The sequence below is a fragment of the Protopterus annectens genome, chromosome 6.part0 (genome assembly GCF_019279795.1).
Source record: "Protopterus annectens isolate FY-2018-M chromosome 6.part0, PAN1.0, whole genome shotgun sequence".
Classification (NCBI taxonomy): domain Eukaryota; kingdom Metazoa; phylum Chordata; order Ceratodontiformes; family Protopteridae; genus Protopterus; species Protopterus annectens.
This window is the reverse complement of record NC_056737.1, coordinates 369,374,554-369,393,537: the sequence shown is the minus strand read 5'-3', so window position 1 is coordinate 369,393,537 and position 18,984 is coordinate 369,374,554.

The following is an 18,984-nucleotide window of genomic DNA, read 5'->3' as shown; positions in this document are numbered from 1 at the left end:
AATGATGCTTTCCCTTTGGCTTTTCTTAAGGGTACCTTTTTACTTAGGCTACCTATTAAGGGCCCTATACCACCTTGGGATCTTACTTTAAGGAGTCTGATAGAATCACCCTTTGAACCCTCTGCAAAAGTGGGCTTCAAAAAACATTTTTTTTCTCACAGCCATAACTTCAGCAAAGCCAATCTCTGAACTCCAAGCACCCTTTTCAAAATCACCTTACTTGATCTTCCATAAGGACAGAATTGCCTTGCGTACAAATCCATCTTTCTTACCCAAAGTTGCATTAGAAGCAAACATCAATCAAGTCATCATTTTGCCAGTTTTCTTCCCTAAATTTGAGAATAAATGAGAATACATTTTCCATTCTTTATATGTGCATAGACAACATTGTTTCTATCTTCATAGAATGAAGGAAATTAGGAACACTGATCAATTATTTGTTTTCTTTGCCAAAACCAAGTTAGGTAGGCCTGTCTCAAAAACTACAATAGCTAAATGGATAACTGATTGTACTTCTCATGTGTACTCCTTAAAAGGTTTGACCTTACCAAGACAACCAAAAGTTCATTCAACTAGGTCAATGGTTACATCATCTGCTTTTTCGTTCAGAACTTCCATTGATGATATTTGTGCAGCTGCCACTTGGTCTAAAGCTCATAGATATGTGGCTCATTATAAACTGAACATCATCTCCAGGAATAGAACTGCATTTGGCTTTGCAGTATTCTGGAACATCCTTCCATGAGGGCCATCCAAGGTTTCTGTAGCTGGGGACTCTGTCCCATTCGACGAGGAATGAATGCAAATGACAACATCAGATATTTAAGCTACAAACTTACCATGACTATGCATCTGTGTTGTACATTTTCATTCTTCCTCAACTTCCCTGTTCCTTGTCTTTAGGAATGAACTAATGGAGTTTGTCAAGAACCACTGTTCCAGTTTGAGCCCCTGTTCTATTCTATTACATCTTTTAATATCAGTGTTATGGTTATGTTGCATTTTACATTTCAAACATAGCTTAGAGGCAGCAAACTCAGTCTGCGGTAAAGCAGTGATCGGGGTATTATGGGTAAAGGGAGGAGCTCGAGAGTCAGATCTTATACTGCAAAAAAAGTGGCTGATTGAGATCTGAGAATCAGATCTGAACCCATTCATTGAGAAAGAATGAAAATGGATAACACAGATGCATAGTTATGGTAAACACATAACTTAAATTTATCCAGCTATTTGCAGGTCTGCCTGTTTCTTATATATTAATGTTAAGGGGCAGACTTGGTCTGAGGTAATCTGGGGCTTGGGAGAGGATTATGGGTTAGGGGAGGAGCGGGGGGTCTATATCACATTATTGAAATTCCAAAATGTTGAACACCATAAGTTTGACCTTGGAATCTCAAAATGTGATATACTCGAATGCTCAGAACAGCAAATTTTTTCCAAAAGAAAAGATTGCTGTTCCAAGAATACACTCACACAGCACAGGCACACCAAAATACATAATCCACACATACACACTTCACAGAACCCTACAGTAAACCATACATACACTGCTAGCTATCCACTTACCTTACCCAACCCTAACCCTAAGGTCCCTAACTAATGCACACTCACCTTGCCAGTTCCGTAACCCTAAGGTCCCTAACTAACACACACTCACCTTACCCGCTCCCTAACCCTAAGGCCCCTAACTAACATACACTCACCTTACCTGCTCCCTAACCCTAAAGTCCCTAACTACTGCATACTCACCTTACCCGCTCCCTATCCCTAAGGTCCCTAACTATCACACACTCACCTTACATCAATCCATTCGCACACTTACATTAACCTAGTCTGTCACCTTCGCACCACAGTCATGGAAATAGCGAAGCCGCAGAAACAGCCCACTGAAATTTTACCTAGGAAAATATTCGGTGTTCTGTAGCTTCACTATTTCAAGCATTTGCTGAATTGGGGTTGATATTATAACATTCGAAGTTTTAAGACTTCGATGTTATAATATAGACCCAAGAGTGTGATCTACAGATCCAAAGTCTGAGAAGTGGCCAAAGTCTGATCCAAAACCCAATGGTTGAGGAAGGATGAAAACAGACAACACAGATGCAGCATTACGTTAAGTACATAACTTGTTTAATTTCAGTAAATGTAAAGGTGATTTCATTACAACTGCAGCAGGTATGTATTTGTTTAGATTGTCCTGGAACTTTGGCATTTTTTGAAGTAATTGTTACCCTGTTTGCATTCATTAGTATGTTTTTTTTAATAGCCCATTTCTCACCTTTAGCGTTGTCGCCTCACAGTAAGACGCTGTCCGGTTCGATTCTCAGATAGAGCGTCTTCTGCGTGGAGACATGCATGAATGGGCGTACCTTTGTTGAAGGTTGTGCATCAGGCCTGGCAAGCCGGTATGTAAAAATCAACTGCCAATCATTAGCGGACCGGAGTTCCGCTGTGGCGACCCCTAAGCGGGAAAAGCCAAAAGACACAAACAAACATATCAGAAAAACAGTCCATAAGATGTGGCCCATATTCAGAGCTGTTTGGGACACCACTGGTAATTTCTGTCAGGAAAGACTAGTAAATCTCCAATATTTTACCTATTGAATTACATATCAATTGACATTTAATGCTTTTAGTTTGTCAGTTATTTCATTATGCACTATGGTGCTGAATGCCTTACATTCAAAATAAACAATGTGCCCCGTAAGCCTTTCATCAAGTTTTGCTTTTACCACACAAAAATAAGAAGGTAAGATCTCCCCTCAACAGACATTTACTGTTCCATATCTATGTCCCATGGGAAATTTTAGATAGACTCCATTGTGACTGCTTACTCAGTTTTAAATAGAATATTGGTCAGGCTAATGCTTCTATAATTGTTTGGGTCTATTTCGACCTCCTGTCCACACATACATTTACTTTGTGGATTGATGCTGCCACACCTAGTTAAATTAGGTCATGAGAGTTTCCACATTTTGTTTAACATAATTAATATGGATTTAATTATTTTTTCTTGATTCTGCGTAAGAAACAACCTGCTATGTTGTCTGGTCCCAATTGACTTTAGTTTTTTATTTTACTTATGGCATCAGGAGTTATATAAGGGATTTCTCCTCTTTGTCTGTATAGCACTCTTGACTTATTACTTGGCTTACAGTGAAATTTGCACAAGCATTTTGTGAGACTTCAGTACCAGGTGGGAAGACATTTATTGGATGAACTAATTTTGAAGAGTTATCCTTGGAAGGCACAATGGGAGATGTTACAAAAAAACCACAAAGGCAACGATAATAACAACACAAGTTTATGTAGCGCTTTCTTCCACTCCAAATGAGTGGACTTCTTCAGACAAAAATACAAGTGAAAATACAAGTTTAAATAACAAATGACATCACACTCCATCCAATAAATCAATTAAACAATTAAATTAAAAACAATAAAATGTTTCTGGCATATAGCTCTTAAAGAGACAGCATATAAAAATTATCTCTCACGAGCCCTCAGTTTTAAAACACATTTCAGAGAACATTGATCATTCAATCCTGGATATCTATAAGATGTTCCCATGGTAAATGAGTAGATTGGTCAAAAGTATCAGATACGTATTTCATGATAATTTGTAACAAAGTAAAGGAGAAAGTCGCATTAACAAATCAGGTCTGATGGGTTCAGAAACTGGGTTATAGATGGCCCTTTCCTAGAAATGTATCATAAAGCCTGAGGCTAAGTCAGCAAGTAGGACGATGCCAAGAACTCTGAAGATCACAGCATTTTTTCTTTTCAGTTTCATTTTCAGGGGAAGATTTTATCCTGAAGCTTTGTAAGATTTCCAAGGGAGGTTGGTGGTGGAAAGTAACAAATTGTAGTAATCTAGTATGATCTAAGATTACCTGAGCGAGTGAGCCAGCCATGACAGGGCATAGTCTGGGAGTCACCTGCTGCCAATCATGCAGTTGGAACTTTGCAGTTAGAATTTTCTCAGCTGGATCTTTGATCGTATAATTCAACATGACTTGTATTTCTTTCCTGAAATCTGTCAAAAGATGGAATTTAATAATGTACATCAGAGTTCACTATTTTTCAGTTCATTCTACTTTGTTTGCAGGTATCTGATTACGGAAAGATCCCCTTTACTTATTCTGTTCTCTTTACTCATTAGGACTTGCAAGTGACACCACAACTTTCTCAAGACATTAGACCTCTCCTGCAGGAGTCTGCCAAGGATCAGTGCAAGCTTACTCCTGATGGTTGCCCTATAACTTGATCTCAGTGGCTTTATCCCAGGCAGTGTTCCATATGACTAAGCTTATTGCATTCAGAATTATATTCATGACTGATCTGTGAATGTATGTCTCCACAGTGCACCAAAGCCTAACATGTTAGCAACAGCCCTAGCACACAACAGTGAGAGATTGCCACTTCTGTGCTTAGGTACCCCTGTCTTACAAATGCCTCTCCATCACAAAAGATGGCATTCCAGATGAGTTTCTGGTCTGCCTTTTCATTGTTGCAGCCTTGAATGTAAATTAACTCCTTGTAGTCCATACTTTTATGCTTTAGGGGCCTAAGCACCTTTTTGCAGTAATAAAGTATATATTTCTGTAAAGTGAATTAAATGTCTGTCATTATGCATATATGAAAAAAATACGCATATGCTTTTAGCTACTAAAAATTTTAAAGAAGTACAGCAGTACCAAGTGACTGAGGGAAGATGGACTTAAGTTTTGAAACCACCAAATTAGCTTTTCTTATTTTATATACAGACTAGGACCAAATGATAATTTCATATTGATCTCTGATGCTGAAGCCTTAGCTATATTGGTTATATCCTGCCAGGGATATAACAGACGGCTAGCTTCCAAACCTTCAGGACACATTCCACATGCCCAAACTGTCAACCTGCTCAAGCTGAGCTGGCTAAAAGACAAGTTTGGGTGTGAAGGCCTTCAGAGCTTTACTGTAACCTCAGAGCTTGCTCCTCTGAGACTTTAGAGGATCGAATGTCAGTTTGTGCTTTTCTTTGCTCAGCAGGTAAGTTTCCTTTTGGGAAAAAATTCAATTTTCTTAAAATTTGTGATGCTTTGTCACTTTCCTCTTCATCTATAAGTGTTATGTAATGGACTCTCTCAAGAGTGCAATGTTACTTAAATGGAGCGCTTATTTCTTTCTCTCAGTTTGAAAGTACTGTAAACTAACTGAAAACTCAATTTCTGTGGTGGAATTGTTTATTTTTCCACTGTAGGGCTGCTATGGTGTTTTAAGTGCTTTTCACTGTATTTTTTTTCTTTCAAAAAGATAACTTTTGTGGACTGGTATTTTTACTGGCATTTGCTGCTTATCTTCCCTGAGAAGGAGGCACCATTTTCAACTTTTCTTTGTAACTATCAGTCCCACACTTGATCCCTTTTCCAGCCACAAAAAAAAAATAAAATAAAATAAAAAAAAATAAGCAACCAGCCTTTGCCACCAGAGCAGGCTAGCAGATTTCCTCAGTCACAGGTGGGTGACTCTGTTGTGGCCATTTGTTGCATATGGGACTACAAATCTTTTATGCTGGATCACTCTGGTGCAGCACTTGCAGCCACTGTGGACTGGGAGTTAGCCACATCCTCTGTGGCTGTTCTCCTTAGTGGCAAGGGAGAGACGCTCTTGTTGGTCCAGGGAGAGGGAACAGGAATGGTTTCCTCTTGTGTCAGAATGCTTTGCCCATCCCGGGGGAAGCAGCTGCTGCAATTAGTGGGATGGTTGGCCCTATTTTTTCTGTCAAGATACCAAAACACAAGCATATATCTACTCCTCAACAACTGTTTTGGATAGGAGTAGTTTACTGGGACTGGGTTAGGGTTTAATTCAGGCTAGTGATCCTTCTTAAGTAGTTTCTGGTAAATGAAAGGGGCATTACTCTTCCCAAACAGATTCAAGATTCTGCATCTGAACAGGAAGATGCAGGGACAGATTCAGGATTTTTTTGTCTTTAGATTTCTGATTCAGACTCAGTAGACAGCTCAATTTCTGATTCTCTATTGGGGGGGGTCTCTTTCTCTGAGACCATTACTAGAATGTCCCAGTGTTTTCTGTGGGAGAACACTCAGGTTTCTCAGTCCCTCAGAAAATACTACAGGCGGGGGCGTGGCCAAGGATGAACACAGGATAGCAGCAGATTTCTTCAGCTCCACCAATTTCACTGCACGGACAGGAAATAATTACTTTAAAAATTAATTTATGAAGTAATTTTCTTTCTAAATATATTTGTTTTATCTATTTCTTGAACTATATCTAAAAAAGAAAGGAAATTTTAAAAATATTCCTGTCAGAAATCACCTTGGAAATTTTCTTGTCAGTTTCTCTGTTTGAAATGAGTTCCAGTAAGACAAATTCTCAAGACTCCAGCATCAAGAAAGAACTTCAGTCTCTGATATCTACAATCCAGCAACTTACTGCCAAGATGGATAAACTGGATACTAAAATAGATTCCTTCATAGAAAAAACTACAAAACAAATAGAATTGTTACATGTAGATTTGCAACAACAGAAGATCCAGATTACAGGCATAGAAGAGACTGTAAATGACATGGAAAATAGAATCCAAGAAGAGGAAATCAACATTGAGTTTTTGCTGAAACAAAATACACATCTACAAACAAAGCTTGATGACCTGGAAAATAGATCTAGGCACAATAACATTAGGATTTTTGGACTGCCAGAAAATATTGAAGGTAACAATATTATTTCTTTTTTAACAACATGGCTCCCTAAAACTTTAGACTTACCAGAAGCATTCTCTTTTGGTATCGAAAGAGCACATAGATCTATAGCTAATACTAACTCTAACAAAAGTATCCTAGATCAGTTATAGTTAGATTTCATCATCTTTTGATAAAGAGATGGTTCTTAAATCTGCTTGGGCTAAAGCTCCTGTTAAGATTAATGAGACAACTGTGCGTTTTGACAATGACTATTCTTCCTTGGTAATAGCTAAAAAGAAAAGTTTTTCTGCCACTAATAAGGGAGCTTAAAAAAGCACAGTTTAAAACATACCTTCTGTTTCCTGCCAAGCTAAAAATCTTCCTTCCTGATGGTCCTAAAATTTTTGATGACTTAGACTCTGCATTACTGTTTATCAAAAAAAATAAGATTTTGGATAAAATAGAGGAAATGGAATGGGCTAGTCCTTCATTAAAGAGGTTGGCAACTGAAACTTCGTGGAAGACTTCAGAGAAGAAGAAGAGACTAAAAAACAAATGATTTGTTCTGTTTTTTTTTTTTCCTTTTTTTTCTCTCTATTTTTCTTCATTATTAATCTTTTTAAATATAGTTCCTGCATTTCCAAAAAGCCACAAATATTCTGAAAAAGATTTAATCAAAGTTTTTTTCTATGTGCAAAGAAATGTTTTGTTTCATAATCAGTCAAAATATCTGAGGAACTAATAACAAGCTATTATTCAATTTGTTTCTCTTTCTAAAAAAGAGAAGTAAGGTTAGTAATTTGATACATTTTTTTTCATTTTTTTTCTCCTTTTCTTCTTTTCTTTATTTTAAACAATGACATTCTATTTAGATTATGTAGTGGGTAAGGGGTGGGGGAGGGCAGGGAGAGAAGTGTAATGAAAATATGATAAATGGAATAATAACTTATTTATTTCTTGTAAAAAAGTTTATATGTTGTTTAAATGCTATTGCTAATTATACTTTCTTGATTATATTGCTTATGCTTGTTTACAAATAGTTTGTCATGCTTTAATTAATAATAATTAGAACTAAATAATAGTAAATAATGTGTTCTATTTCCATCTTTATTAATATAAGCAGTAAGTAATATTCCATTGTAAATACTTTTTCTAGCTTCCTTTTACATTTTTTTCTATCTCTGCTTTACTCTCTTTTATTTTCTACTCTCTTTTTTCTTTTCTTTATTCTTTCTCTTTATTTTCTTTTCATATTAATATATAGAAATGCGTTTGATCATACAGGCACAGTAAATGATAAGATTTGTATAAAAATTGAGTTGGGGCAAAAATATTGAGTTTTATTACTTATTAATAACTTTGGGCTTAATTTCACTTGCATAGAGGCTGTAATAACCTGTAAAATACTTCACAAAGGTTTTGTCATGTTTAGATGCAGAGGGGGAAATAATTATAATAGTAGAAGACACTCCCCATGCAGCAGAGGGGGATCTGCAAAATCAAGGGTCTCAAGATTCTTTCTCAGACAGATCCTTCCAGTGTTCCTGAAAGGTTGCTGGGCCATTCTTCTCTGGAGACAGTTAGGGGTTGCTTGTCATTACACCCAGAAACCTGGTCAGCCATCACAAATGACACACATGTGCAAAGAATTGTATCCAGAGGAGTTAAAAAATGTATGGCAGTAGTTGCAGCTCATCTAAGACTGCAAGGATTCAGGGAGTTTCCTTATTTAGACAACTGGCTTCTCACCCCATCAGCTAGGTATCTATTGATAACAGCCAGAGACTATCTTCTTCAGTTGACTCACTGTCTAAGTATCACTGTAAACCTTGCAAAATCCAAACTTCAACCAGTACAAGTCTTGGAGTTTATAGGGGCTCACCTAGACACAGTGAATCCTCAAGTGTCCTTACCACACAGCAGAATTCTTACTTTAAGGTTACATGTTGATCAGGTTCCGTGTCTTCTTTTTCCTCTAGCCAAACTGGTTTTCAGAGCTCTAGGACTGATGGCTGTTGCAATTACATTAAGACCAACAGCTCATTTTCACATGAAGATCCTTCAGTGGACTTTGCAAGTGCAATGTTCTACTGTACACCAACCCTTACAATTTCCATTAAAACTGTCAAGGGTATGCAAGGACTCATTAGAATGGTGGATACAATCCAATGAGATTTGACAAGGTTGTCCCTTAATTCTTTCTCCACCCAGTGCCATTTTGATCACTGATGCTTCCCAGTTTGGGGGTGGCATTAATAGGGACAGACTGCCCAAGGCACGTGGACCCCAGTAGAAACCAAATTGCATTTAAATGTCCTGGAGATGAGAGTGGTCCTATTAGTGTTGCAGGCCTTCCAGAATTCTTTGTCTCTGTGTGCAATTGCTATTCAAACAGATAATATGTAAGTGGTTCGGTATATCAACAAATGGGGGGAGCCAGATCTTACCTTCTTTGCTGAGAAGCAATGAGAGTTTGGCAATGGGTGATTTCATCCAATCATTTTGTTATAGCAATGCACATGCTGGGGATATCCAATGTACTAGCAGACAGACTCAGCAGAACTATTCTGATGCTTCATGAGTGGTCTCACAATCAAGTCAGTGACAAACATGATCTTCCACCAGCGGGGTCAACCATGCTGTGACCTATTTGCCTCTGCCTTCAACAACAAGTGCAGCAAATCCTTTGCCCTAATCCCCCCTCAGGGACAGTCACCGAGAGATGTTCTAGTCCACATCTGGCCCTCTGGTCTTCTTTATGCTTATCCTCCCCTACCCCTAATTCCCAAAGTTCTTCAGAAAGCTTTCAGGTAGAAGAGCAAAGTAATCCTCATTTCCCTCTTCTGGCCTCAGCAGATTTGGTTTCCCTTCCTATGGTCTCGTCTAATATGTCCCCCATGGACACTGAACTCCAGTTCAGATCTCCTCTCACACCGATCAGACCTGACCCATTCAGCCAAACCAGGCTTCAAATTGACTGCATGTCTTTTCCAATTCCAAAGATTGGCTAGACATTCCAGGCTTTCCTATCCTATTTGAAGAATTTTGTTTTCATCTCAGAAACCATGTACAAGAAAGATTTATAACAGTAAATGGAAGAGATTTTCCATATGGGATCAGAAGAGAGATTTGGATCATTTCTCTGCTCCAATCCCTGCTGTTTTAGAATTTCTAACATCTCTTTTTCAAGGTGGGACCAATTTCTCTACTATTAAAGTTCAGCTGACTGCCATTTCGAATTTTCATGTTGGAGATGGTGCTTTTCCTTTGGCATCATCTAAGCTGTGTAAAGCTTTTCTAAAGGGTACTTTTTTTTACTTAAGCCACCTATTAAGTACCCTATACTACCTTGGGATCTTACTTTAGCTTTATGGAATTTGATAAAATCACCCTTTGAACACTCTGCAAAGTGGACCTCAAATTTCTTTCTTGGAAAAAAGTTTTTCTCATAGCCATGACTTCAGCAAAGCAAATCTCTGAGCTGGCTGCCATTTTGAATTTTCACGTCGGTGATGATGCTTTCCCTTTGGCTTTTTTTAAGGGTACCTTTTTACTTAGGCTACCTATTAAGGGCCCTATACCACCCTGGGATCTTACTTTAAGGAGTCTGATAGAATCACCCTTTGAACCCTCTGCAAAAGTGGGCTTCAAAAAACAGTTTTTTTCTCACAGCCATAACTTCAGCAAAGCCAATCTCTGAACTCCAAGCCCCCTTTTCAAAATCACCTTACTTGATCTTCCATAAGGACAGAGTTGCCTTGCATACAAATCCATCTTTCTTACCCAAAGTTGCATTAGAAGCAAACATCAATCAAGTCATCATTTTGCCAGTTTTCTTCCCTAAATTTGAGAATAAACGAGAATACATTTTCCATTCTTTATATGTGCATAGACAACATTGTTTCTATCTTCATAGAATGAAGGAAATTAGGAACACTGATCAATTATTTGTTTCCTTTGCCAAAACCAAGTTAGGTAGGCCTGTCTCAAAAACTACAATAGCTAAATGGATAACTGATTGTACTTCTCATGTGTACTCCTTAAAAGGTTTGACCTTACCAAGCCAACCAAAAGTTCATTCAACTAGGTCAATGGTTACACCATCTGCTTTTTGGTTCAGAACTTCCATTGATGATATTTGTGCAGCTGCCACTTGGTCTAAAGCTCATAGATATGTGGCTCATTATAAACTGAACATCATCTCCAGGAATAGAGCTGCATTTGGCTTTGCAGTATTCTGGAACATCCTTCCATGAGGGCCAGCCAAGGTTACTGTAGCTGGGGACTCTGTCCCATTCGTCGAGGAATTAATGCAAATGACAACATCAGATATTTAAGCTACAAACTTACCATAACTATGCATCTGTGTTGTACATTTTCATTCTTCATCCACTTCCCTCCCACTTTTCCCCTTCCATGTCTTTGGGAATGACCTGATGGAGTTTGTCATGAACCATTGTTCCTGTTTGAGCCCCTGTTCTATTCTACTACATCTTTTAATATCAGTGTTATGGTTATGTTACATTTTACATTTCAAACATAGCTTAGAGGCAGCAAACTCAGTCTGCGGTAAAGCAGTGATTGGGGTATTATGGGTAAAGGGAGGAGCTCGAGAGTCAGATCCTATACTGCAAAAAAAGTGGCTGATTGAGATCTGAGAATCAGATCTGAACCCATTCATTGAGAAAGAATGAAAATGGATAACACAAATGCATAGTTATGGTAAACACATAACTTAAATTTATCCAGCTATTTGCAGGTCTGCCTGTTTCTTATATATTAATGTTAAGGGGCAGACTTGGTCTGAGGTAATCTGGGGCTTGGGAGAGGATTATGGGTTAGGGGAGGAGCGGGGGGTCTATATCACATTACTGAAATTCCAAAATGTCGAACACCATAAGTTTGACCTTGGAATCTCAAAATGTGATATACTCGAATGCTCAGAACAGCAAATTTTTTCCAAAAGAAAATATTTGCTGTTCCGAGAATACACTCACACAGCACAAGCACACCAAAATACATAATCCACACATACACACTTCACAGAACCCTACAGTAAGCCATACATACACTGATAGCTATCCACTTACCTTACCCAACCCTAACCCTAAGGTCCCTAACTAATGCACACTCACCTTGCCCGTTCCCTAACCCTAAGGTCCCTAACTGACACACACTCACCTTACCCGCTCCCTAACCCTAAGGTCCCTAACTAACACACACACTCACCTTACCTGCTCCCTATCCCTAAGGTCCCTAACTATCGCACACTCACCTTACCTGCTCCCTAACCCTAAAGTCCCTAACTACTGCACTCTCACCTTACCTGCTCCCTAACCCTAAAGTCCCTAACTACTGCACACTCACCTTACCTGCTCCCTATCCCTAAGGTCCCTAACTATCGCACACTCACCTTACCTGCTCCCTAACCCTAAAGTCCCTAACTAATGCACACTCACCTTACCCGCTCCCTATCCCTAAGGTCCCTAACTATCACACACTCACTTTACCTCAGTCCATTTGCACACTTACATTAACCTGGTCTGTCACCTTCGCACCACAGTCATGGAAATAGCGAAGCCGCAGAAACAGCCCACTGAATAATTTCCCTAGGAAAATATTCGGTGTTCTGCAGCTTCACTATTTCAAGCATTTGTTGAATTGGGGTCGATATTATAACATTCGAATTTTTAAGACTTCGATGTTATAATATAGACCCAAGAATGTGATCTACAGATCCAAAGTCTGAGAAGTGGCCAAAGTCTGATCCAAAACCCAATGGTTGAGGAAGGATGAAAACAGACAACACAGATGCAGCATTACGTTAAGTACATAACTTGTTTAATTTCAGTAAATGTAAAGATGATTTCATTACAACTGCAGCAGGTATGTATTTGTTTAGATTGTCCTGGAACTTTGGCATTTTTTAAAGTAATTGTTACCCTGTTTGCATTCATTAGTATGTTTTTTTTTTAATAGCCAATTTCTCACCTTTAGCGTTGTCACCTCACAGTAAGACGCTGTCCAGTTCGATTCTCAGATAGAGCGTCTTCTGCGTGGAGACATGCATGAATGGGTGTACCTTCGTTGAAGGTTGTGCATCAGGCCTGGCAAGCCGGTATGTAAAAATCAACTGCCAATCATTAGCGGACCGGAGTTCCGCTGTGGCGACCCCTAAGCGGGAAAAGCCAAAAGACACAAACAAACATATCAGAAAAACAGTCCATAAGATGTGGCCCAAATTCAGAGCTGTTTGGGACACCACTGGTAATTTCTGTCAGGAAAGACTAGTAAATCTCCAATATTTTACCTATTGAATTACATATCAATTGACATTTAATGCTTTTAGTTTGTCAGTTATTTCATTATGCACTATGGTGCTGAATGCCTTACGTTCAAAATAAACAATGTGCCCCGTAAGCCTTTCATCAAGTTTTGCTTTTACCACACAAAAATAAGAAGGTAAAATCTCCCCTCAACAGATATTTACTGTTCCATATCTATGTCCCATGGGAAATTTTAGATAGACTCCATTGTGACTGCTTACTCAGTTTTAAATAGAATATTGGTCAGGCTAATGCTTCTATAATTGTTTGGGTCTATTTTGACCCCCTGTCCACACATACATTTACTTTGCGGATTGATGCTGCCACACCTAGTTAAATTAGGTCATGAGAGTTTCCACATTTTGTTTAACATAATCAATAGGGATTTCATTATTTTTTCTTGATTCTGCATAAGAAACAACCTGCTGTGTTGTCTGGTCCCAATCGACTTTAGTTTTTTTTATTTTACTTATGGCATCAGGAGTTATATAAGGGATATCTCCTCTTTGTCTGTATAGCACTCTTGACTTATTACTTGGCTTACAGTGAAATTTGCAGAAGCATTTTGTGAGACTTCAGTACCAGGTGGGAAGACATTTATTGGATGAACTAATTTTGAAGAGTTATCCTTGGAAGGCACAATGGGAGATGTTACGAAAAAACCACAAAGGGAGCGATAATAACAACACAAGTTTATGTAGCGCTTTCTTCCACTCCAAATGAGTGGACTTCTTCAGACAAAAATACAAGTGAAAATACAAGTTTAAATAACAAATGACATCACACTCCATCCAATAAATCAATTAAACAATTAAATTAAAAACAATAAAATGTTTCTGACATATAGCTCTTAAAGAGACAGCATATAAAAATTATCTCTCAAGAGCCCTCAGTTTTAAAACACATTTCAGAGAACATTGATCATTCATTCCTGGATATCTATAAGATGTTCCCAAATGATAGATTGGTCAAAAGTATCAGATACGTATTTCATGATAATTTGTAACAAAGCAAAGGAGAAAGTCGTATTAACAAATCAGGTCTGATGGGTTCAGAAACTGGGTTATAGATGGCCCTTTCCTAGAAATGTATCATAAAGCCTGAGGCTAAGTCAGCAAGTAGGACGATGCCAAGAACTTTGAAGATCACAGCATTTTTTTTTTACAGTTTCATTTTCAGGGGAGGATTTTATCCTGAAGCTTTGTAAGATTTCCAAGGGAGGTTGGTGGTGGAAAGTAACAAATTGTAGTAATCTAGTATTATCTAAGATTACCTGAGCGAGTGAGCCAGCCATGGCAGGGCATAGTCTGGGAGTCACCTGCTGCCAATCATGCAGCTGGAACTCTGCAGTTAGAATTTTCTCAGCTGGATCTTTGATCGTATAATTCAACATGACTTGTATTTCTTTCCTGAAATCTGTCAAAAGATGGAATTTAATAATGTACATCAGAGTTCACTATTTTTCAGTTCATTCTACTTTGTTTGCAGGTATCAGATTACGGAAAGATCCCCTTTACTTATTCTGTTCTCTTTACTCATTAGGACTTGCAAGTGACACCACAACTTTTTCAAGACATTAGACCTCTCCTGCAGGAGTCTGCCAAGGATCAGTGCAAGCTTACTCCTGATGGTTGCCCTTTAACTTGATCTCAGTGGCTTTATCCCAGGCAGTGTTCCATATGACTAAGCTTATTGCATTCAGAATTATATCCATGACTGATCTGTGAATGTATGTCTCCACAGTGCACCAAAGCCTAACATGTTAGCAACAGCCCTAGCACACAACAGTGAAAGATTGCCACTTCTGTGCTTAGGCACCCCTGTCTTACAAATGCCTCTCCATCACAAAGGATGGCATTCCAGATGAGTTTCTGGTCTGCCTTTTCATTGTTGCAGCCTTGAATGTAAATTAACTCCTTGTAGTCCATACTTTTATGTTTTAGGGGCCTAAGCACCTTTTTACAGTAATAAAGTATATATTTCTGTAAAGTGATTAAATGTCTGTCACTATGCATATATGAAAAAAAATGCATATGCTTTTAGCTACTAAAAATTTTAAAGAAGTACAGCAGTACCAAGTGACTGAGGGAAGATGGACTTAAGTTTTGAAACCACCAAATTAGCTTTTCTTATTTTATATACAGACTAGGACCAAATGATAATTTCATATTGATCTCTGATACTGAAGTCTTAGCTATATTGGTTATATCCTGCCAGGGATATAACAGACGGCTAGCTTCCAAACCTTCAGGACACATTCCACATGCCCAAACTGTCAACCTGCTCAAGCTGAGCTGGCTAAAAGACAAGTTTGGATGTGAAGGCCTTCAGAGCTTTACTGTAACCTCAGAGCTTGCTCCTCTGAGGCTTTAGAGGATTGAATGTCAGTTTGTGCTTTTCTTTGCTCGGCAGGTAAGTTTCCTTTTGGGAAAAAAAATCCATTTTCTTAAAATTTGTGATGCTTTGTTACTTTCCTCTTCATCTATAAGTGTTATGTAATGGACTGTCTCAAGAGTGCAATGTTACTTAAATGGAGCGCTTATTTCTTTCTCTCAGTTTGAAAGTACTGTAAACTAACTGAAAACCCAATTTCTGTGGTGGAATTGTTTATTTTTCAACTGTGGGGCTGCTATGGTGTTTTAAGTGCTTTTCACTGTATTTTTTTCTTTCAAAAAGAAAACTTTTGTGGACTGGTATTTTTACTGGCATTTGCTGCTTATCTTCCCTGAGAAGGAGGCACCATTTTCAACTTTTCTTTGTAACTATCAGTCCCACACTTGATCCCTTTTCCAGCCACAAAAATAAATAAATAAATAAATAAATAAATAAATAAATAAAAATAAGCAACCAGCCTTTGCCACCAGAGCAGGCTAGCAGATTTCCTCAGTCACAGGTGGGTGACTCTGTTGTGGCCATTTGTTGCATATGGGACTACAAATCTTTTATGCTGGATCACTCTGGTGCAGCACTTGCAGCCACTGTGGACTGGGAGTTAGCCACATCCTCTGTGGCTGTTCTCCTTAGTGGCAAGGGAGAGCCGCTCTTGTTGGTCCAGGGAGAAGGAACAGGAATGGTTTCCTCTTGTGTCAGAATGCTTTGCCCATCCCGGGGGAAGCAGCTGCTGCAATTAGTGGGATGTTTGGCCCTATTTTTTCTGGCAAGATACCAAAACACAAGCATATATCTACTCCTCCACAACTGTTTTGGATAGGAGTAGTTTACTGGGACTGGGTTAGGGTTTAATTCAGGCTAGTGATCCTTCTTAAGTAGTTTCTGGTAAATGAAAGGGGCATTACTCTTCCCAAACAGATTCAAGATTCTGCATCTGAACAGGAAGATGCAGGGACAGATTCAGGATTTTTTGTCTTTAGATTTCTGATTCAGACTCAGTAGACAGCTCAATTTCTGATTCTCTATTGGGAGGGGGGGTCTCTTTCTCTGAGACCATTACTAGAATGTCCCAGTGTTTTCTGTGGGAGAACACTCAGGTTTCTCAGTCCCTCAGAAAATACTACAGGCTGTTACAGAAGGATTTTCCAGAGCTTGCATCCCTTCCTCCAGTCCTGCCTGCTTTAGAGGATGTGCATCTTACTGCCTGCAATTTTCCTGATAGTCACACAGCTGTCCTAAAACAGGCAGCTAGGATGAATAAAGTTACTCAGTCTTTAACATTTTTATACACTCTTCCAAACCTGACCAAGCAGCTGTAGCCTTAGTTGATAATGCTGCTGCTAAGCACTTAGTTAATTTCAATCCTAATTTTTCTAATAAGGATGGGAAAATTATTGACAAGTATTAGGAAAAAATGTATACTTCAGCAAATTTGATTTTCAGAATTTTGAATTGTCAGGCTCATATGTTTGTTCATCCTGACAAACTATGAGCATATGATGAATGTTTTATCTGCAGTTTTATCTTGTTAAAAGAAAAAGTCTGCTTTAAATAACTTAGTTTCTTCTGTTGCACCCATTGTTTGCAGAGTGTGTATAAGAGTCAGATACTTCTTCCAGGACTGTGGCTTCTGGTACTGTTTTAGGGAGGTTTGCGTGGTTGCATTCTCAGAACCTCCCAGATTATGTAAGAAATGAGACTTCAAATTTCCCTAATGGATAGAGATGTAGTGTTCAGCCCCTCTACTATAGACGCAATCATACCTCCCAACCGTCCCGAATTACTCAGGTTTTACCAAGTTTTGGGGTTCCAATAATGGGGTGCCATGATTCCCGAGTGGCACCCCATTATTTCCAATGTTTCCATCTATTTTGTTTTGTTTTTTGCGCTTTCAGAGCTGATGTCATCACGTGCGCGATAACGTCAGCTCTGTCAGCATGCCACACGTCTGTTTGAATGCTGGACTGTCATTCGGGCAGAGCATAGGATATCTAAGCCGCGCATCTAATTTTTAAGCCAAGTCCAGCTCGTAAATGAATGAATACTGCTGCACTAGCTACCGTCTGGACAGGATTACAACTGCAGAGCTGAAGGCCACGTGTCTGTTGCCATTTAACTGCAGAGCGAGCAGACAGAAGGTACCATAGAATGCAGTTGAAGAGTGTGGTGTGTGTGTAGGCATGGATGAGTATGTCTACATGCAAGTATTTGTAGATTATGGTTAGAGTATTGGTTGGGGAGGGGATAGATGTCGTATATGTGTGTGTGTGTGTGTGTGTGTGTGTGTGTGTGTGTGTGTGTGTGTGTGTGTGTGTGTGTGTGTGTGTGTGTGTGTGTGTGTGTGTGTGTATGTGTATTTTAGGATTATAGTAAAGGTTAAATTAAGGGGATGTACTTAATTGTATATGTATGTATGTATATGTTGGTGTGTGTGTGTCTGTGTAACTGAGCCTGTCTTGTTTGTTGGTAGTGTTACAGAAATTTTTGTTAAAGTAATGTGTAAGGTTAGGGTTAAGGCCAGTGACAGGGTCAAGGTTAGGGTTAGCATGTATTGATAAGACAGTGCAGGAAGGTGTTAGTAATATGTGCCAACTTTAGCCCTATACTTTTACCTTAAAAAAAATCCTTAACACTACCATTCATCAAAGCAATTAGAAGACAACATTATGGAGGGGTCTAGAGTAAATATTGTGAAAGAAAATCCACTGTATTGTGTCAAATGGTTTGCATTCAATTTTGTGATACAGTAATGAATTCCATTATAATCCATTCAGGCACGTAATAGGCAAGATTTTAAATCTGAGTTACTGAAATAATACTCCTCATGCTTCATTAACAGCTAATAAACTTTAATGCAAAAGCTATTGACAATGGGGACTGGGGCCTTTGAATACTTTTGAAGAAGGAATAATTAGCCATTATCAGATGAAATCCTTTATGGCTGTGTACATTTTTAATTTCTGTTTACATAATGATCATTAGGATTCTGGCTTTTGCATCATAATTTCACTTTGTTTCAAATGAATTTATTTGGTATTTAGATGGATAATAAATACATGTATTATGGTTGTAAACTGCAGATAACATATTGTTACACTTGCGTACTCAGATGGCTTTTCATATTTTTTCTCGTCTCTTTGTTTGCACATGGATTTGTTAAACAGTGTTATAACTTACTTAATTGCTGGTGTACTTTTATTCATGGCACACTATATTGTGCATCAGATAGCTGTAATAAATGCTGAACCACTATATATATATATATATATATATATATATATATATATATATATATATATATATATATTGTGTGCAGAAGTAGACTGTTATCATGGAAATGTTCTGAATAGGGCAGTTTTGTCATTACTGGTGCATGCATTTTGCTTCATTGCCTACTGGAAAAACATTCAAACAATACATTTAAAAAGCAATTGTGTGTGGAAGTAGACTGTTATCATGGAAATGTTCTGAATAGGGCAGTTTTGTCATTACTGGTTCATGTTTTGTGTGCAAGGGGCCTATGATTTGAAAACAGCCCAAAGGTAATCTTTATGCACCACTGGCCAGATGCATTTTCTTTG